The sequence below is a fragment of the Taudactylus pleione genome, unplaced genomic scaffold (genome assembly GCF_031769625.1).
Source record: "Taudactylus pleione unplaced genomic scaffold, aTauple2 ptg000331l, whole genome shotgun sequence".
Taxonomy (NCBI): domain Eukaryota; kingdom Metazoa; phylum Chordata; class Amphibia; order Anura; family Myobatrachidae; genus Taudactylus; species Taudactylus pleione.
The window spans coordinates 165,237-188,361 of record NW_028284732.1 but is presented as its reverse complement, the minus strand read 5'-3'; the positions used below and the strand labels follow the sequence as shown (position 1 = coordinate 188,361).

Here is a 23,125-nt window from a genome sequence, read left to right as displayed (position 1 = left end):
AGGGGGTTACTAGACATTGCCAAAGAGACATGGGAGGGGCAGTCTAGTCCTTACAAAATGGTGATTGAGTATGTTTCTCAAATGCAGGAGAGAATTGCTGTGGTAGTGCCGATAGTGAGAGAGCACCTGGAACAGGCTCAACAGGCACAGCAGAGGGTATACAACCGCAATGCTCGGTTACACAGCTTTGCTCCTGGGGACAGAGTGTTAGTATTGGTTCCCACTGTGGAAAATAAACTTTTGGCTAAATGGCAAGGGCCCTTTGAAATCTTAGAAAGAGTGGGGCAAGTCAATTACAAAGTTTACCAGCCGGGGAAAAGAAACCGGAACAGATATACCATATAAATCTGTTAAAGCCCTGGAAAGATAGAAAGGTACTGTCGGCCATCCAAGACCCTCCAGTAAGTCCAGGGCCCTTAGTTTCCGAAGTGACAGTGGCAAAAACCCTGTCGGCAATTCAATAACAAGAGATCAAGGAGTTTCTGATTAGAAATAGGGTGCTGTTCTCTGACGTACCTGGGAAAACCTCGGTCATTAAACATGACATCATCACTGACCCAGGGGTTAAAGTTAATCTAAAGCCCTATAGGTTACCAGAAGCACAAAGAGAATCGGTGTCGAAAGAAATTAAAAATATGCTAGAGTTAGGGGTTATTGAAGAATCACATAGTGAATGGTCAAGCCCCATTGTGTTGATTCCAAAGCCCGACGGGAGTGTGCGTTTCTGCAATGACTTCCGAAAGTTGAACAGTGTTTCAAAATTCGATGCCTACCCGATGCCAAGAGTGGATGAACTGATTGAGAGACTAGGGACGGCAAGGTATTTAACCACTCTTGACCTAACCAAAGGGTATTGGCAAGTACCGTTAACCGAGAGCGCCAAACAAAAGACAGCTTTTTCAACGCCAGAGGGCTTGTTTCAGTACAAGATGTTGCCCTTCGGGCTACATGGGGCACCTGCTACCTTCCAAAGAATGATGGACAGGATTCTAAGGCCCCATAGACGGTATGCGGCTGCTTATCTGGATGACGTGGTCATTCATAGTCCTGATTGGCAGTCTCACTTACCCAGGGTACAAGCAGTGTTGGACTCCATCTATAAGGCAGGTTTGACAGCCAACCCAAAAAAGTGTTGTCTAGGCATGGAGGAAGTAAAATATCTGGGATACACCATTGGCAGAGGCCTGATAAAGCCTCAGCTCAATAAAGTTGATGCCATACAAAACTGGCCACGGCCTCTGAATAAGAAGCAGGTGAGAGCATTCTTGGGAATTACGGGGTACTACAGGAGGTTTATACCCAACTTTGCCACCATGGCAGTCCCACTGACTGACCTGACCAAAGGCAAACAAAAAGTCATGGTAGAATGGAGTCCTGAGGCAGAGAAAGCTTTTCAGGAGTTGAAAGTAGCATTGTGTTCCCAACCAGTCCTGATGACTCCTAATTTTGAAAGGGAATTCATAGTACAAACCGATGCATCAGAAGTAGGTATAGGAGCGGTCCTGTCCCAGAACAAGGAGGGTGAGGAACACCCTATTTTCTATCTTAGCAGAAAGTTGAATGTACATGAGAGAAACTATGCCACAGTGGAGAAGGAGGCGTTGGCCATAAAGTGGGCGTTAGAGGCTCACAGGTACTACTTGGTCGGAAGAAAGTTCAAATTGATCACTGACCATGCCCCTCTGAAGTGGATGTCTGAAAATAAGGACAGTAATGCGAGAATTACAAGATGGTTCTTGGCGTTACAAACTTTTAAATTTTCAGTGGAACACAGGCCAGGAAGCCAGCTGGCCAATGCTGACGCGTTGTCACGTGTTCACTGTTTGGGGGCTTCAGTTGTTCCGCCCCACAGGTCGAAACAAAGGGGGGGGATATGTGATAGGATCACTGGTAAAGTGGTTTGTGGCAGGTACATTTGTTCCAGATTCCTGTCTTTTGTGTTTTAAACCCCCTGGAGAAAGTCTGCAGTGTAGCAGGCTTGAGTTTCGGCTTTTTGAAAAGCCGGTTTGGGACCTGGGGATTGTGGGTGAGAGGAGAGGGAGGGTTCTCGCAGCCTGGTAACAGGATTGTTAGTTTTCCACCTGAGAGTGGCCAATATAAGCCTAGTTTGTTTAGGGCTGATGGTCTCACCTGGGAGAGCAGGCAGGGAGTTTGCTCAGAGACACTTGGAACCTAACCTTGAGTGTTGTGCTGTGCTTTTGTTGCTGGCGAGGGCATTAGGCCCTGCCAGGTTCTGGTAGTGAGGGAACTACCTGTGAAGTTAGTGCCCCGACAGGGCTAGGATTTATATTTATGTTTTCTTTATGTTTCTGACATTGTACAATAAAGACTGGCACCGACCAGCTTGTACTTACATCCAGACTGGTGTGCTGCTTCCCTGCTGCTGTGTGTGTGTGTAAGGAAGGAGTCCTCTACCCAGGAGAGGGATCCCCTAACCTAACTGTGTCACAATAGATATATATATATATATATATATACACATACATACATACACACACACACACACAGACTCTCACACACACACTCTCACACACACACACACACACACACACACTGGTAGAGGTCGGCATCACTCCAGGTCTTGTAAAGCAAGAAAATAATACTGCTGGCAAATAGCAGTTTTAGTCCAACGTTTCGGTTTTATTAATCTTTTTCAAGGACATATAAATCAAAATAAAAACCAGCTATTGTGATTTATATGACAAGATGAAAATATAGTCAAAACCTTAGCGTAAGAAAGAAGCAGCTGATATTCTAACCAGTGTTATCCAAAACTGGACTAAATAAAACAATATAACACAAAATGAAATCGTGCTCCACTGGAGGGATGTAAATAAAGGATATATATAGGTTACCCTCCTACTTCCAAATGGAAACCAAAATGTCCAAGTCTTTATAGATTCTCCGAGGTTGTACTCTCCACCATGCATGGTGATTTAATTTTATGTTATATTATTGTGATTTATATGTCCTTGAAAAAAGTTAATAAAACCAAAATGTTGGACTAACACTGCTATTTGCCAGCAGTATTATTTGCTTGCTTTACAAGACCTGGAGTTACGCTGATCTCTACCACCAGATACAACTCGTTACGGAAGGCACCCAGGCACTTCCACCATTTGCTATACTAGAGTGCCAGTTCATCTCTACTGTAATATATATATATGTATATATATATATATATATATATATATAATAAATTGTCACATGTGAAAGGGATGGGTATGATATATGATATCCTGGCTGTCGGGATGCCGACAGTGGCACCCCGACAGCCAGAATCCCGACACCCAATGTGAGTGCTTTTCTATTCCCTACACTAACCCATCCTCCCCGATGCCTAACCCTAACCGCCCCCCCCTAATGACTAAACCTAACCTCCCCCTCCACGGACCCTAAACCTAGCACCCCCTCCCCAGTGCCTAAACCTAACCTCCCCCACCCCACACCTTAATCCTAACCCTCTCTCTCGGTGACTATCCATAACCCTCCCCCTAGTTCCTAACCTCACTAGCTAACGCTGCCCTAAAACTAAAACCTTGATACTTACCTTCGGGATAACGACGGTCAGGATACTGGTGCCGGGATCCTGACCTGTCATGATTTTGGCTCCAGTATTAAGACCGCCGGCATCCCACAAGCTGGGATGCCGACTATATCCCATGTGAAATACCCCTAATAATAGGTGAGTAAATCAGGGCATGACACTTCAGGAATTAATTTTCAAAAGTTTCAGGGTGAAACATCCCCGTCCTCAAATTGCTGTTTTACTGAGGATGGGGGATGTTTCACCTCGAAACGTTGAAAATAAATCTTTCAATAATCTTCAAAATTCCTGAAGTGCAGTACCATGATTTCCTCCCTTAATATTAGGGGTATTTCACTGTACACTTTATGACAAAGGCACATAGGTAGATGAACTTGGATTAAAATGAATGCATTTGCTGTGTACAGTATATATATATATATATATATATACACATACACATAAATATATATACACTGTATACTCACACAACATATATATATATATATGTATATCTATATATATATATATATAGATATATACATATAATATATAGCAAGGCATGCTCTTGATGAAGGTGGTATACCACCGAAATGGCCGTCGGGCCAGGGGCCATCTTTAATGGTTGCATTGCTGCTACAAGGCGTTTTTGGAAAAGTATCATGCTGCTAAAAAATTTTCATGTGACCATTGTCATTGAATCTAAGAAGATCATGGCTCTGTATTCAATCATGTTTTTCTACTAAATACTTGCTTTTGTCATAAAAGGTGGTGTGCTGGTCTCTGTGCTTTTTTGAGCATAGTTTTGCAATATTACAGGATTATGTGATTGCAGCACCCGGTATTTATTCATTGGTAGTGTGTGCGATTTTCTCCATGTTCTATATATATATATATATATATATATATATATATATATATATATATTGTAACACAACCGGATTACGGGTCCCTCTCCTGGGGTAGATGGACTCCCGCTTCACACACACAGCAGCCGGGAAATTAGTACACTAGTCTGGGGTCTCGTACTAGCTGGTCAGTACCAGTCTTTATTGTGCAACATAAAAGGAAAACAAAACATAAAAGTAAACAGTAGCCCATCTGGGCGCTAACTAGATAAGAGGTTCCCTGTCTAAAGAAATAGTGGAGCCTACTGCCTCCACCATAAACACAAGCGTATGCACAAGACTTACAGGTAGTTTCACCAAGTGTCTCTGAGCCAGCCAGTATGCTTGCTCTCCCAGGTATGAGACACTAGCTTACAATCACACACAGCCTATATCAGCCAGTTCCAGGTGCAGACCCTACTAACAGGCCAAAAAGGCCAAAACCTGGAGTGGCCTGTGGATGGAGTCCTCCCTCTCCTCACATCCACACCCCCAGGTCCCAAACCGGTTTCAAAAAGCCAACACTCAAATCTGCTTCACTGCAGACTTTTCTCCTAGGGGTTTTTAGAACACATAGGTCAAAAACCTAGGACAAATGTATCTATCACGGACCACTTTATCAGTGTTCCTATCACATATCCCCCCTTTGTTTCGACCTGTGGGGCGGAATAACTGGAGCCCCCAAGCAATGAACGCATAACAATGTGTCTGCATTAGCCAGCTGGCTTCCTGGCCTGTGTTCTACCAAAAATGTAAAGGTTTGTAGAGCCAAGAACCATCTCGTTATTCTTGCGTTACTGTCCTTGTTTTCTGACATCCATTTCAGAGGGGCATGGTCAGTAATCAGTTTGAACTTTCTTCCCACCAAATAGTACCTGAGAGTCTCTAATGCCCATTTTATGGCCAAAGCTTTCTTCTCCACTGTGGCATAGTTTCTCTCATGTATATTCAATTTCCTGCTTAGGTAAAAAATAGGGTGTTCCTCACCCTCTTTGCTTTGGGACAGGACCTCTCCGATGCCTACACTGGACGCATCGGTTTGTACCACAAACTCTTTGTCAAAATCAGGGGTCACCAGAACAGGTTGGGTACATAAGGCCATTTTTAATTCTTGGAAAGCTTTCTCCACTTCCAGACCTTATTCCACCATGATTTTTTGTTTGCCCTTGGTAAGGTCAGTAAGTGGGACTGCAATGGTGGCAAAACTGGGTATGAACCTCCTATAGTATCCAGTGATCTCTAAGAAGGCTCTCACCTGCTTCTTATTGTGGGGTCATGGCCAGTTCTGTATTTCCTCAATCTTATTGAGCTGTGGTTTTATCAAACCTCTGCCAATGGTGTATCCCAGATATTTTACTTCCTCCATCCCTAGACAACACTTTTTCGGGTTGGCTGTCAAACCTGCCTTAAAGATGGAGTCTAACACTGCTTGTACTCTTGGTAAGTCAGACTGCCAATCAGGACTATGTATGACCACACCATCCAGACAAGCCACAGCATATCGTCTTTAGGGTCTTAGAATCCTATCCATCATTCTTTGAAAGGTAGCAGGCGCCCCATGTAGCCCAAAAGGTAACATCTTGTAATGAAACAACCCTTCTGGTGCAGAAAAAGCTGGGGTTTTTTTGGCATTTTCGGTTAATGGCACTTGCCAATACCCTTTGGTTAGGTCCAGAGTGGTTAAATGTCTTGCTGTCCCCAGCCTTTCAATTAGTTCATCCACCCTTGGCATCAGGTAGGCATTGAATTTTGAAACACTGTTCAGCTTTCGGAAGTCATTACAAAAACGCACACTCCCATCGGGCTTTGGAATCAGCACAATGGGACTTGAACACTCACTATGTGATTCTTCGATTACCCACAATTCTAACAATTTTTTAATTTCCTTTGACACAGACTCTCTTTGGGCTTCGGGCAACCTATAGGGCTTTAGGTTAACTTTAACCCCCAGGTCAGTGACTATGTCATGTTTGATGACCATGGTTTTTCCTGGTAAGTCAGAAAACAGTACACTATTTCTGATCAAAAATTCCTTGACCTCCTGCTGTTGACTGGTTGACAGGGTTTTTGCCACTGTCACTTCGGGTACCATGGGTCCTGGGTTTACTGGAGGGGCTTGGACGGCTGACAGTGCTGCTCTATCCTTCCAGGGTTTTATTAGGTTCACATGATATATCTGTTCTGGTTTTCTTTTCCCCGGCTGGTAAACTTTATAGCTGACCTATCCCACTTTTTCTAAGATCTCAAAGGGCCCTTGCCACCTAACCTACAGTTTACTTTCTACTGTGGGAACCAACACCAACACTCTGTCCCCAGGAGCATAGTTTCTTAACTGTGCATTGCAGTTATATACCCTCTGCTGTGCTAGTTGGGCCTGTTCCAAGTGCTCCTTAACTTTCGGCACTACAGCCGCAATTCTCTCTTGCATCTGGGAAACATGTTCAATCACTGTTTTATAAAGGACTGGACTGCTGTTCCCACATCTCCTGGGCAACATCTAGTAACCCACTTGGATGCCTCCCATATAACAAGTCGAAAGGTGAATACCCGGTAGAGGATTGGGGAACCTTTCTTATGGCCAACAGCAGATAAGGCAACAAATAAGCCCAATCTTTACCATCTTTGTCGACTATTTTCCTTAACATATGTTTTAAGGTTTTGTTAAACTTCTTGATCAAACCATTGGTTTGGGGGTGATAAACCGAGGTCCTTTACTGGTTAATCTTAAACAGGCGGCAACACTCCTTCATAACTTTTGACATGAACAGGGTACCCTGGTCAGTTAGTATCTCTTTAGGTATTCCCAACCTGCTAAAAACATGAACCAGCTCTCTAGCAATGGACTTGGTTTATGTATTGTGTAGTGGTATCGCTTCTGGGTATCTGGTAGCGTAGTCCAGAATTACCAGAATATATTGATGTCCCTGGGCAGACTTCAACAAGGGTCCAACCAAGTCCATAGCTATTCTTTCAAATGGTACCTCTATAACTGGTAGTGGGGCTAGAGGACTTTTGAAATGTGGTCTAGGAGCATGATACTGGCATTCAGGGCAGGAGACGCAAAAGTCAGATACCTCTTTATGGATACCAGGCCAAGAAAACCTCTGCACGATTCAGTGGTTTTCTCTACCCCTAGGTGGCCTGCCATTATATGACCATGGGCCAGATCTAACACCATTCTCTTGTAAGCTTTGGGGACTATTAATTTTTCCACAATCATCTCCCCTTTCTTAGTCATCTGATACAACAGATCCTGACATATTACCATGTGAGGATATGTCAAGGGACTATCGGGATCTACGGGTTTACCATTGACCACCTTGACATTCTCCCTGGCTTTCACCAGAGTAGGGTCATTTAACTGTTCTACGGCAAAGACCTCTCTTCTGACCTCTAAATCAGACAGATTATCAACGGGCTCTACAACACTTGGCGAGCCACCATCACGCTCCACATTCTCTAGTTCGCCAATCATACTAGAAAATGGGAACATCTCTGACTGTCACTACATCAGTCACCCTTTCAGACGAAGCATGGTGATTTACTACTGTGCAAAACCGGCTTTCCCATAACTTCCAGAAGTGAGCAAAGTCTCTTCCCAATATCACATCATACATTAAGCCCGGTACCAAACCCACAGAGACTACCGCGGAACCACATGGCGTCTCGATGTTCACTTTGGCAGTAATATAATACAGAGTATCCCCATGTATGCATGTCACACCAACAGTTTATACCTTATGCTTCAAAGGGTTCACCAGCTCAGTTCTCAAAAGTGTAACCAGGCTACCAGAGTCTAACAGAGCCTCTATTCGGTTGCCCTCCACAGAGAGTACACACGTGGGCTAACTCTCCCTTTCGACTGTTCTCTCAAATGTGGTGAGATATGCCTCCACATCATCGCCCGAAGTCATCTTTTGTAGGAAGTGACTGGCTCGTAAGGAATGAATGGTGGTGGGAGGACCAGTAGTAGCATCTCCAGGCTGGGCAAACAGGTGCTGTACCACCTCCTTAATAGCCTGGTGGGTTTCCTCGAGGGTGACTTGTTGCTGCCTCTGGGCTGCCTCCAAGGCCATCAGTTGTACCTTGATAGCTTCCTGCTGAGCCCAGATAGCTTCCTGCTGTACATTATTAGTCTCCTGCTGAGCTGCCGTAGCCTGAAGCAGGGTTTTTACAACGTCCTCCATTTTACCTCCAGGTGCCGGTGAAGCTGAACCTTGCCTCTCTGAGCATTGGCATGCGCCACCTTCAGGGATTCAATAATCATGTGTCTGCCCCTTTAAATTTTAAAGAACAAATTTTCCTTGCTGCACTTTTCAGTGTCTGCATGCCCACATTCTCCACCAATTGTAACACAACTGGATTAGGGGTCCCTCTCCTGGGGTAGATGGACTCCCTCTTCACACACACAGCAGCCGGAAAATTAGTACACCAGTCTGGGGTCTCATACTAGCTGGTCAGTACCAGTCTTTATTGTGCAACATAAAAGGAAAACAAAACATAAAAGTAAACACTAGCCCGTCTGGGCGCTAACTAGAAAAGAGGTTCCCTCTCTAAAGAAATAGTGGGGCCTACTGCCTCCACCATCAACACAAGCGTATGCATAAGACTTACAGGTAGTTTCACCATGTGTCTCTGAGCTAGCCAGTCTGCTTGCTCTCCCAGGTATGAGATACTAGCTTACAATTACACACAGCCTATATCAGCCAGTTCCAGGTGCAGACCCTAATGAGCCTGCTAACATGCCAAAAATGCCAAAACCTGGAGTGGCCTGTGGATGGAGCCCTCCCTCTCCTCACATTCACACCCCCAGGTCCCAAACCAGCTTTTCAAAAAGCTGACACTTAAATCTGCTTCACTGCAGACTTTTCTCTGGAGGTTTTTTAGAACACATAGGTCAAAAACCTAGGACAAATGTATCTACCACTGACCACTTTACCAGTGTTCCTATCACAATATATATATATGTGGAAATAATGAATGATACAGCGACAGGTGTCACTCAGAAAGTGCACAGTGCAATAAACATATAAAAAATGTAATAAAAAATTCATAAGGACATGCTAACATGAAAACATATAATAAAAATGCACAAAATTATAAGATAAATGGGCAAGGATTACATAATGGCTTGAAAAAGCATATTGACAAATCTCAGCACCACAGTGCTGGAATAAAGTGCAAATGCATTATGGTATATATTGCACAAGCCCAATAATATATGCTAAAAAACAGATGAACTGAGAATATGGTTTTAAAAACAGCAATGAGTTCAAAGATGCTTATCTTAATGGATTAAAGGCAAGAGTGCAGCTTCACCAATGCGTTTCATCCAATGGGACTTTTTCAAGGGATATTAGCTAGCAGGCATGAGTCCATACTTATACCAAGCTTAAACAGAACCAATTAGTCATCCTCATTACAATTCGTGACCTCATATCCGGTCTATCGGAGTGATTTAACAAAGGAGACTTTCAAAACGCTCCTCTAAATAAAATTATTTATAACGTGAATGGAATTCCAGTAATGTCCATATCTTTTTAATATAATGTAAAACTTAGCGTAATACTAAGCGGTACTTCCACCCAAAGATTCCAAATCTCCACCCTCAATGGCAACATCCGCCCTCTTCTGGGTCTGGATGGAGGCAGATGGTTATAGGATCGGCGTCTACATAACTTCCACCCTCACTTCTGGCTCCACGTGGCATCCGTCCTTCAGTATCCAGTGATGGTATCGCGGGTGTCCATGTGACTTCTGCCCTGATTCCAACGTTCATCATCTCGCGAGCATCCGCCCATAGACGACATCATCGACATCCCACTCAGGTTTAGCGCTTCTTGCTCCTATCATATTCCGGGAATAGGCACTGCCATTAGTCTGCGGAAGCAGAAAAACTCAGTAATATTTGGAAACTTAAGAGCGCCATTTTGAGACAGGGTAATTCTGCCCAAAGTTTTAACATTAATAGACACACCACTTGAATAGGCATAAAATAACAAGATTGTGAGGAACAGATTCAAGTTTATACTGAGAGATTTTTAAGCAAAGGTTATCCTAACAAACTATTATCACAGGCAGCAGAGAAAATTAAAGACTTGCCAAGGGATGACTTGTTAGAATACAATAATAAAGACCGGGGAAAGAAAAACTGTGTGCCTTTTGTAACCACCTATAATGGACACGAGATTAAAATCAGGAGTTCTTTACAGAAACACTGGCATATTTTGCTTATGGACCCAGTCCTAAAAGAGATCCTCCCCTCTAGGCCTGAGATATTTTATAAGAAAAATAAAAACCTAAAAGACATTTTAGCACCAAGTATGATTAAGAGTGGGACATCCAACATCAACGAAATCCTCCCCAAGTATTTAGGTTGCTATAAGTGTGGACATTGCAATGTCTGTAAATATATCCATCCACGAAGGAAAATATTTCACAACTTTGATGGTTCAAAGGAATTCAAAATTAAGAACTATATGAACTGCAATACCACTTCGACCATTTACCTTTTGGAGTGTAAATGTGGTTTAAAATACGTGGGGAAAACTAAGAGACCGTTAAAGTTGAGAATTCAAGAACGTGTCCGCAATATCAAAAATAAGGTCGAGGGACATGCGGTGTCTAAACATATTTCTGTCTACCATGATTCCAACCCAGAGGACCTAACCTTTAAAGCAATAGAGCATGTTAAATTAGGAGAGAGAGGGCGGTGATCTAGGGAACAAATTATCAAGAAGAGAAATGTTCTGGATTTTCGAGCTAAATACCATGGCTCCACAAAGATTTAATGAGAGTTACGAGATCGCCCCATTCTTGTAAGAGACAAGGCGGTAGTTGTGTATGTCAAAAGGAACCTACAACCAGACCATTGTGTATATGCCCAATCTTGTCTGATCTTGGAAGCTAAGCATGTATGGGCCTGGCCAGTACTGGGATGGGAGACCTCCTGGGAATACCAGGTGTTGTAGTGTTCATACATACTTACAACAGGGTGCGAGATAGCCACTGGGTCTCTGAATGGCTTTAACTCTCTACCCTTGTTCCATGGCTACTCATGAACTTTATCAACCAACCCCCTCCTCTGCTTCTAAATAATTAATCAACTCATTTATTTATTCAGAAATAATTCATCCTTTAAGATGATTTTTATGAAGACTCTTGCTTGCCTACTACTATATATATTAGCCAGTGCTTTCTTATGTTTTTATATATTTTTACCTATTTATTAATTTATTACTATATATTTTTCTTAACCAGTTGTGCCTCGTCGATATTTTCATCATATTTTATATCATATCTTTTATTAATACTTCACCTTTTCACTTGCCATTTGGAACTCGAAGTTGTGTTTTTAAAAACTATGCTGCTATATCTCGGCTCATTGTCATATACCATTACCATTATTTTATGCCTATTCAAGTGATGTGTCTATTAATGTTAACACTTTGGGCAGAATTACCCTGTCTCAAAATGGCGCTCTTAAGTTTCCAAATATTACTGAGTTTTTCTGCTTCCGCAGACTAATGGCAGTGCCTATTCCCGGAATATGATAGGAGCAAGAAGCGCTAAATATGAGTAGGATGTCGATGACGTCATCTATGGGCGGATGCTCGCGAGATGATGAATGTTGGAATCAGGGCGGAAGACACGTGGACACCTGTGATGCCATCACCGGATACTGAAGGACGGATGCCACGTGGAGCCTGAAGTGAGGGCGGAAGTTATGTAGACGCCGATCCTATAACCATCTGCCTCCGTCCAGACCCAGAAGAGGGCGGATGTTGCCATTGAGGGTGGAGATTTGGAATCTTTGGGCGGAAGTACCGCTTAGTATTACGCTAAGTTTTACATTATATTAAAAAGATATGGACATTACTGGAATTCCATTCACGTTATAAATAATTAATTTTATTTATAGGAGCGTTTTGAAAGTCTCCTTTGTTAAATCACTCCGATAGACCGGATATGAGGTCACGAATTGTAATGAGGATGACTAATTGGTTCTGTTTAAGCTTGGTATAAGTATGGACTCATGCCTGCTAGCTAATATCCCTTGAAAAAGTCCCATTGGATGAAACACGTTGGGGAAGCTGCACTCTTGCCTTTAATCCATTAAGATAAGCATCTTTGAACTCATTGCTGTTTTTAAAACCATATTCTCAGTTCATCTGTTTTTTAGTATATATTATTGGGCTTGTGCAATATATACCATTATGCATTTGCACTTTATTCCAACACTGTGGTGTTGAGATTTGTCGATATGCTTTTTCAAGCCATTATGTAATCCTTGCCCATTTATCTTGTAATTTTGTGTTATTATATGTATTCATGTTAGTATGTCCTTATGAATTTTTTATTACATTTTTTATATGTTTATTGCACTGTGCACTTTCTGAGTGACGCCTGTCGCTGTATCATTCGTTATTTCCACATTTATTGTTTGGGATTTGCCCCAATCCTCCCCACTCGTATTCAGCTGACACCTTTAGGTAGTGCGTCCTTTTATATATATATATATATATATATATATATATTCGTTTCACCATATTTGTTCACTACAGTCTGAATTATTCAGTTTTATATTTATTTACTGTTGTTGGTTGGCGCCATAGTCATCACATATATATATATATATATATATATATATGTATACACTGTATGTAACACACCCTAGGGAATGATATTTGTAAATACACCCCTCTCAGTGTTAAAGCTTGCTTCCAGTTGTAGATATTGCATTCCTGAGGAGGGGCTGGAGAGATAGATACGCAGGGGTGGGAAGACTGGGTGTGTAGCTAGCAGATAAGAGAAAGGAGGGGGGAGGAAGAACAAAGGAATTGAGAAGAAGAATTTGGGAGAGAGCAGACATCTTTGGGAAGAGTCAGAGCTGGAAGCAGAAATGCAGCCCTCGTGCCCCCCTGGCAGGGGGACATTGGCGGGGCCTTAGTGGCTGCCACGATGCTCATCTAACGCCAAAGGAGAGGTCTGGAGTGAGACCACTGAGATAGTCTGTGAGAGACCACAGAGAAAGAGCTGGAAGCCTGCAGCGTGAGCAGCCCAGTGAAGTATTCAGCACCCATGAGAGGGGTAAGATATGTCAGTATATGTGATTGAGAGATGGGGAAGATGAATTTCCCGGATGCTTTATTGTTAAGGGACAAGAAGAGTACCTTATGCATAAAAGCCCCCCAGCAGCCATTAAAGGGGGGTCACTGTGGTAGCAGTGTGGCTATAGGAGCCATTCCTGTAGGATAGGGATGGGCAGCAACTGAGAGTGTGATAGCTGAAATAGAAAAGTCTGTATATTGCTGTCCCATGTGAAAGAGAAGGGGAGCAGAGAGAGGCAGACTGGGTATGAGACACTCTGTATATTGTCTAAGAAGAGACAAAGAAGAAGCAGAGTGCAAAAGAAGTTAGGTGAGAGGATTACAGGCACCAGCCAGTATAGGGCCAGGTGTACTTGCATGTATGAAGTGGAGAACTACAGGCACCAGCCAGCAAAGGGCCAGGTGGACCTGCACGAATGAAGTGGAGAACTACAGGCACTGGCCAGCATAGGGCTAGGTGGACCTGAACGTATGAGCTGGAGAACTACAGGCAGCAGCCAGCAAAGGGCCAGGTGGACCTGTGTGTGCAAAATGCAAAGCATTCACTGTGACTGTGCTTTAAGACTGTGCTGGTGAAGAAGAGTGTGATGTAATGTAACCAAATCCATAAGATTGTCACATACCATCTGACATGGCAAGTCATGTGCAGGAGGAGAGAAAAAAGTGGTATATTTTTATAAGAGAAGGTCTGGCACTCAAGTTATTCAAAAGAACTTTTGTTGCATGTGTATATCTATACATGTATCTATATGTGTGACTGCATGGGCAGGGACCCCCTTCTCAGGTATTGCCCACACCCTGGAGATCTAGCCTGAGGCAATAGGAGGTGTATCAATCCAAATGCATCTATGTACCACACCGCACACTGAAGGGGGGTTATGTATATATGTGTATATATATAATATATATATATATATATATATTTATAATATATATATATATATATATATATATATATAATGTGACACAGTTAGGTTAGGGGGTCCCTCTCCTGGGTAGAGGACTCCTTCCTTACACACACACACAGCAGCAGGGAAGCAGCACACCAGTCTGGATGCAAGTACAAGCTGGTCGGCACCAGTCTTTATTGTACAAAGTCAGAAACATAAAGAAAGCATAAATATAAATCCTAGCCCTGTCGGGGCACTAACTTCACAGTAAGTTCCCTCACTACCAGAACCTGGCAGGGCCTAATGCCCTTGCCAGCAACAAAAGCACAGCACAACACTCACAGTTAGGTATCCAAGTGTCTCTGAGCAAACTCCCTATCTGCTCTCCCAGGTGAGACAATCAGCCCTAAACACACTAGGCCTATATTGGCCACTCTCAGGTGAAAAACTAACAAGCCTGTTACCAGGCTGCGAGAATCAAAACCTGGAGTGGCCGTGGGTGGTGCCCTCCCTCTCCTCTCACCCACAACCCCCAGGTCCCAAACCAGCTTTTCAAAAAGCCGAAACTCAAGCCTGCTATAGACTTTCTCCAGGGGGTTTAAAACACAAAAGACAGGAATCTGGGACAAATGTACCTGCCACAAACCACTTTACCAGTGATCTTATCACATATCCCCCCCCCTTTGTTTCGACCTGTGGGGCGGAACAACTGAAGCCCCCAAACAATGAACACGTGACAACGCGTCAGCATTGGCCAGCTGGCTTCCTGGCCTGTGTTCCACTGAAAATTTAAAAGTTTGTAACGCCAAGAACCATCTTGTAATTCTCGCATTACTGTCCTTATTTTCAGACATCCACTTCAGAGGGGCATGGTCAGTGATCAATTTGAACTTTCTTCCGACCAAGTAGTACCTGAGAGCCTCTAACGCCCACTTTATGGCCAACGCCTCCTTCTCCACTGTGGCATAGTTTCTCTCATGTACATTCAACTTTCTGCTAAGATAGAAAATAGGGTGTTCCTCACCCTCCTTGTTCTGGGACAGGACCACACCTATACCTACTTCTGATGCATCGGTTTGTACTATGAATTCCTTTTCAAAATTAGGAGTCATCAGGACTGGTTGGGAACACAATGCTACTTTCAACTCCTGAAAAGCTTTCTCTGCCTCCGGACTCCATTCTACCATGACTTTTTGTTTGCCTTTGGTCAGGTCAGTCAGTGGGACTGCCATGGTGGAAAAGTTGGGTATAAACCTCCTGTAGTACCCCATAATTCCCAAGAAGGCTCTCACCTGCTTCTTATTCAGAGGCCGTGGCCAGTTTTGTATGTCATCAACTTTTTTGAGCTGAGGCTTTATCAGGCCTCTGCCAATGGTGTATCCCAGATATTTTACTTCCTCCATGACTAGAGAACACTTTTTTGGGTTGGCTGTCAAACCTGCCTTATAGATGGAGTCCAACACTGCTTGTACCCTGGGTAAGTGAGACTGCCAATCAGGACTATGAACGACCACGTCATCCAGATAAGCAGCCGCATACCGTCTATGGGGCCTTAGAATCCTGTCCATCATTCTTTGGAAGGTAGCAGGTGCCCCATTTAGCCCGAAGGGCAACATCTTCTACTGAAACAAGCCCTCTGGTGCTGAAAAAGCTGTCTTTTGTTTGGCGCTCTCGGTTAACGGTACTTGCCAATACCCTTTGGTTAGGTCAAGAGTGGTTAAATACCTTGCCGTCCCTAGTCTCTTAATCAGTTCATCCACTCTTGGCATTGGGTAGGCATCGAATTTTGAAACACTGTTCAACTTTCGGAAGTCATTGCAGAAACGCACACTCCCATCGGGCTTTGGAATCAACACAATGGGACTTGACCATTCACTATGTGATTCTCCAATAACTCCTAACTCTAGCATATTTTTAATTTCTTTCGACACCGATTCTCTTTGTGCTTCTGGTAACCTATAGGGCTTTAGATTAACTTTAACCCCTGGGTCAGTGATGATGTCATGTTTAATGACTGAGGTTTTCCCAGGTACGTCAGAGAACAGCACCCTATTTCTAATCAGAAACTCCTTGACCTCTTGTTGTTGAATTGCCGACAGGGTTTTTGCCACTGTCACTTCGGAAACTAAGGGCCCTGGACTTACTGGAGGGTCTCGGACGGCCGACAGTACCGTTCTATCTTTCCAGGGCTTTAACAGATTTATATGGTATATCTGTTCTGGCTTTCTTTTCCCCGGCTGGCAAACTTTGTAATTGACCTGCCCCACTCTTTCTAAGATTTCAAAGGGCCCTTGCCATTTAGCCAAAAGTTTATTTTCCACAGTGGGAACCAATACTAACACTCTGTCCCCAGGAGCAAAGCTGCGTAACCGAGCATTGCGGTTGTATACCCTCTGCTGTGCCTGTTGAGCCTGTTCCAGGTGCTCTCTCACTATCGGCACTACCACAGCAATTCTCTCCTGCATTTGAGAAACATACTCAATCACCGTTTTGTAAGGACTAGACTGCCCCTCCCATGTCTCTTTGGCAATGTCTAGTAATCCCCTTGGGTGTCTCCCATACAACAAGTCGAAGGGTGAAAACCCAGTGGAGGACTGGGGAACTTCTCTTATGGCCAACAATAAATACGGCAATAAGTAGTCCCAATCCCTACCATCCTTGTCGACCACTTTCCTAAGCATGTGTTTTAACGTCTTGTTAAACCTCTCGACCAGCCCTTCGGTTTGGGGGTGATAAACCGTAGTTCTTAACTGTTCGATTTTGAACAGGCGGCATAACTCTTTCATGACTTTGGACATAAACGGTATAACCTGGTCAGTTAGTATCTCCTTAGGTATACCCAGCCTGCTAAAGACATGAACTAGCTCTCTGGCAATGGTCTTGGTTGACATATTGCGCAACGGGATCGCTTCCGGGTACCTGGTAGCGTAATCCATTATGACCAGAATATACTGGTGTCCCCTGGCAGACTTCATTAAGGGTCCAACCAAATCCATCGCTATTCTTTCAAACAGCACCTCTATGATAGGCAATGGAACTAGTGGACCCTTAAAATGTGACCTGGGAGCATGATACTGACACTCAGGGCAGGATGCGCAAAACTCAGATACCTCTTTATGAAGCCCGGGCCAGAAAAACCTCTGAATTATTCGCTCAGTGGTTTTCTCTACCCCTAGATGGCCTGCCGTTATATGACCATGGGCCAGATCCAACACTGTTCTTCGGTAGGCTTTGGGAACTATTAGTTGTTCCACAACATCTTCCCCCTTCTTAGTCACCTGATATAACAAATCCTGCCACATTGCCATGTGGGGATAGGACAAACAACTTTCAGGGTCTACGGCTTTACCATCAACTACTTTTACATTCTCCCTGGCTTTTACCAAAGTAGGGTCATTCAACTGCTCGATGGCAAAGACCTCTCTTCTGACCTCTAAATCAGGCAGATGATCACCTGGCCCAACAACACTTCCCACCTCAATGGGAGGCACATCAGTTGGCGGGCCACCGTCACGCTCCGCATTCTCTAGTTCGCCAATCATAGTAGAAAAAGGGAATAACTCTGACTCAGAAGAAACTCCCTCCTCCACTACATCGACAACCTTCTCAAATGGATCGGGGTTGTTCACCTCTGGAACAAAACAGCTTTCCCACAACTTCCAGAAGTGAGCAAAGTCTCTCCCCAATATTGCATCATACATCAAACCATGTACCAAACCTACAGAAACTATAGCAGAACCACATGGTGTCTTGATGTTCACCTCGGCAGTAACATATTATCGAGTATCCCCATGTATGCAGGTCACACCAACAGTTTTCCCCTCACGCCGCAAGGGGTTCACCAGCTCAGCTTTTATAAGTGTCACCAAGCTACCAGAGTCTAACAGTGCCTCCACTCGGTTGCCATCTACAGTGAGTACACACATGTGCTTATCAGTCACAGCCTGCCGGTCAGCCGTATAGGCTATCTGTGCAAAGAAAGACCCCCTGCGGTAGATATGAGCAGTATCACATTGCATAGGTTCAGTTGTAAGTGCACAATTAGCGGCAATATAGCCGAAGCCACCACATCGGAAACACTGAGTCATATTAATGTCTAGTTATTTACGGGGCAAGAACCTTCCTGGCCTGGCAGGCCTGTCTCCAGGTTCTACACCCTCAGTCTTAGGTACATTCCACCTCCCAGCACCCTTCTCCCCTTGAACAGTCTTACCAGTGTCTGTGGGAGTTCGCCGGTGCGCTATCGGGGCTCGGTGGGGCATACTCATCAGCTCCTCAGCCGCCACATACCTCTCCACCAGCTTGACAAACTGGTCCGCGGACTTAGGGTCTGCATGGCTCACCCACTTGCGCAGAGTCGCAAGTAATGATCGCAGGTACCGGTCCATCACGACCCTCTCCACGATCTGTGGTCCCATCAGCATCTCGGGCTGCAGCCATTTTGAGGACAGATGGAGGAGGTCATGCATCTGTGAATGTGGAGGCTTGTCCATATGGAACTCCCAGCGGTGGACCCGTTGGGCACGAACAAAGGTGGTGACTCCCAAGCGAGTTAGGATCTCCTGTTTTAGTTTTTTATAGTCCTTGGCATCAGCCAGGCATAAGTCAAAATAAACCTTTTGTGGCTCCCCAGACAAAAAAGGTGCCACCAGACTGGCCCACTGCTCCTTGGGCCAACTCTCCCTTTCGGACGTTCTTTCAAATGCGGTGAGATAGGCCTCCACATCATCGCCCGAAGTCATCTTCTGGAGGAAGTGACTGGCTCGTACGGAGTGAGTGGTGGGTGGGAGGACCAGTACCAACATCTCTTGACTGGGCGATCAGGTGCTGTACCATTTTTATGGCCTGGCTGTTTTCCGCTAAGGCCCGGCGGGTTTCCTCGATGGCAACCTGTTGTTGCCCATGGGCTGTCTCCAAGGCCGACATTTGCACCCTGGTGGATTCCTGCAGAGCCTTGGTAGATTCCTGCTGAGCTGCTGTAGCTTGGAGCAGGGCTTTAATAATGTCCTCCATTTTGTCCTGGGGTGTAGGTTGGAAGCTGAACCTTGCCTCTCTGAGCATGGGCTGACGCCTCCTCTATGGGACTCCAAGGACACAGCGTTATTTCCACACTCACAAATAGGGTGTCTGTCCCTTTAATTTTTAAACGGAAAGTTTTCCTCTTGCTGCAACTTCAGTGTGTGTGGGTGCCTGCATTCTCCACCATACTGTGATACAGTTAGGTTAGGGGGTCCCTCTCCTGGGTAGAGGACTCCTTCCTTACACACACACACAGCAGCAGGGAAGCAGCACACCAGTCTGGATGCAAGTACAAGCTGGTCGGCGCCAGTCTTTATTGTACAATGTCAGAAACATAAAGAAAGCATAAATATAAATCCTAGCCCTGTCGGGGCACTAACTTCACAGGTAGTTCCCTCACTTCCAGAACCTGGCAGGGCCTAATGCCCTCGCCAGCAACAAAAGCACAGCACAACACTCACAGTTAGGTATCCAAGTGTCTCTGAGCAAACTCCCTATCTGCTCTCCCAGGTGAGACAATCAGCTCTAAACACACTAGGCTTATATTGGCCACTCTCAGGTGAAAAACTAACAAGCCTGTTACCAGGCTGCGAGAACCAAAACCTGGAGAGGCCGTGGGTGGAGCCCTCCCTCTCCTCTCACCCACAACCCCCAGGTCCCAAACCGGCTTTTCAAAAAGCCGAAACTCAAGCCTGCTACACTGCAGACTTTCTCCTGGGGGTTCAAAACACAAAAGACAGGAATCTGGGACAAATGTACCTGCCACAAACCACTTTACCAGCAATCCTATCACAATATATATATATATATAGGCAGTGACGCTGCTAGTCCCGTCACTGCCTTGAGCTCCACTGGAACTGCCCTCCCTACACCCCTGTAAGCACACAGAATCTTCCAAACAGCAACACAGTTCTTTTAGTGGACCCTCAGGTCCAGGATCCCTAACACTAGTCTCCCCCCCGGGCCTATAACCTGGGCGACTAAATCACCATCAAGATCATTTTGAACTTGCACTGACACAACTTTAAAGACAGATACCAGGTTCTGCAAATTAGCCTAGCTTAGGGCTTACAAGTGATCCCAGGAAAACCTGGACTGCATCTCATTATAATGCTGTTTATTGCTCCATCTCTACACAAATCTGCTGCTCCACATTAACTTCATGTGAAAGCATGCTGTCCTTGTCACAATATATATATATATATATATATATATATATGGCACCATCCTTCGCCAATGCTTTTATGTAGGAGGTAGAAAGGTGCCTATTCTACAAACATGCAAACATTACTAAATCTATCTCTCTTTATTTCCACTATATCGATGATCTGTTGGTATTCTGGCAGGGAGATATACAGGAGTTGATTAAATTAGTCGATGATCAAAATGCATCAGAAAGTCCAGTTAAATTTACCTTAACATACGACCCAAGACGAGTTTGTTTTCTTGATATTTCCATTAGTGTTGTGGACAATGAAGTAGTGACTTCACTGTATTCAAAACCTACAGACCGCATCACTTTACTACACTTTTCCAGCTTTCATCCAGCACCAACCATTAGGGGTTTACCTTACTCGCAATTTTTGCGGGTGTGTAGAAGCAATACCAACATGGAAGAAACCCACAAACAATTAGAACTAATGGTTGACAAATTTACAGAAAGGGGTTATCCGATAAGTTATCCGATAAGTTATGATAGTTAAAAAGACAGCTTTAACACATACAAGGGAGCAATTATTAACCAACAAAATTACTTGCAAGCTTAAAAAGAAGAAAATCCCCTGGGTTAATGAATTTACCACCAGTAGCAAGGTCACGAAGAAGAAAGCCCGAGAATACTGGCATATTATTAAATCTGATACTTATTTGAGTTGTTTTAGAGAAACAGAGATTATGCCTAGTTACAGCAGAGGCAGAAACATCAAGGATCGTGTTGTTCATACAGACATTACAGGTTTTGACAAAGGGACACCATCTGCTAACACCTTTCTAAGGGCCTGATTCAGAGCCGCTCATAAGCGGCCACTCGTTCGCTCCGAGCGATGTTAGCACAACTGCGCATGCGTACGGCCCGTAATACGCATGCGCGAACCAGTCAGTGCGGTCAAAATTCATGTGCTCACAAAATAGCGAATGCCTGCTAATTTGAGTGACAGAATGAGGCTTGTGGGTGGTAACAGGGGAAGGTGCTTGAAAACAGGGAGTGTTGATCCGAACGCAGGCGTGCCAAACGGTCAAAACGGGCGTTTTAAGGGTGTGCATAATTAACAAAGCAGCGTCATCGACCACGTCACTTGGTTGTTTCTTAGCCTGAACTGTTCGAATGATTGCGGTAAGAAAATCCAACCACAAGCACTGTGAGCAGTTCAGACGCCTTTCGATGTACTCAATTAATCAAATAAATAGCGAAGATGACGTAGGATGCGAACGGCCAGGGGGCGTTTTTTACAAAAAAAAGAGCGAACGGTCAATTTAAATAGCCAGCCCCTTTTTCTGGACGAGCGAGCGCAAATAGCGTCCGGCTCTGAATCAGGCCCTAAGTCAGAAGAAGGGGTGTTTTAAATGCTTAGGCTGCACGACATGCTTTTACATGAGTACTGGGGATTATATAACACATTCCCATTCTGGGAAAAAGTTCCCTCTGAAGTGGTCCCTCACCTGCACATCCACCATTGTTGTGTATGTCATCCTTTGTCCATGCGGTTTATACTACATTGGCAAGACTGAATGTCAGTTTAAGACCCGCATGGTGCAACATAGATCTGCGATTATGTCCACCTTACAGATAGGAGCGGGCGAACAGCCAGTGGCCCGACACTTCTTACAGTGTAGGCATACACTGGCAACTTTGAAAGATAAGATCATTGATCATGTTCCAATTTCAGCAAGGGGAGGTGACAGAGCTAAGACTCTTTTACAACTTGAGGCTAGATGGATTCACCGTCTGGACACTCTATCTCCCCAAGGGCTAAATTAATCTATGGGCTTGAGTAGTTTTTTGTAGGCTGGATGTTATTATATCCTTAATAGGAGTATATTCTCTACATGCACATTAATATGTGTTTGGTTTCATAGTTATATATATTGATTTTCCAATTTATCAAGATTGTTTGTCCATATTGTACTAGTAAATTTTATGATGTTAGCTATTGTTGCTATTGCAGGTGCAGGATTGCTGCTTTCCTTGTTTAAGCCTACCTGTTTTTTCACATAGGTGTTTAAAAATGTATTGTACTTTCCTTGTTTTAACACTAGAGGGTGTTAATGCACCACATTGTCTTTTCATACACTATTTTGTTAGTTAAGATTAGTTTATACAAATCCATGGATATTTCTTATAGTGATTTTAGTTACAAGTATTTATTGATGTCTTTCTGATGTTTTTACATTTATTAACAAGTCACTTTTAGATATTTTCGTTAATAATGTTTTTATCACTCCATTGGATATATACTCTTATACAGTATATTATGCTTACACTGTCACTAGACATATTGTTTTGCATTACTGTATCTCACACAAAACTTATTTCATTGTTTTGTATGCAGTTAATTTTTTGTTCTGTCTGACTATTGTGCATCCTGCTCTGAATGTCAGTATCATGCTCCGAGACCACATTTTAAAAGTCCACTAGTCCCATTACCCATTATTGAGGTGCCATTTGAAATAATAGCTATGGATCTGGTTGGACCC

The 23,125-nt window shown here is 43.9% G+C and overlaps 1 protein-coding gene and 1 pseudogene across 1 annotated transcript in view; one reads left to right on the top strand and one right to left on the bottom strand.

Annotated features, from left to right (window-relative positions):
- The window catches only part of LOC148509118 (NXPE family member 1-like), a 163,579-nt gene that overhangs the window by 11,392 nt on the left and 129,062 nt on the right, over window positions 1–23,125 (bottom strand). The gene's annotated exons all lie outside the window — the stretch shown is intronic.
- Window positions 11,269–11,387, top strand: LOC148509119 (5S ribosomal RNA; annotated as a pseudogene).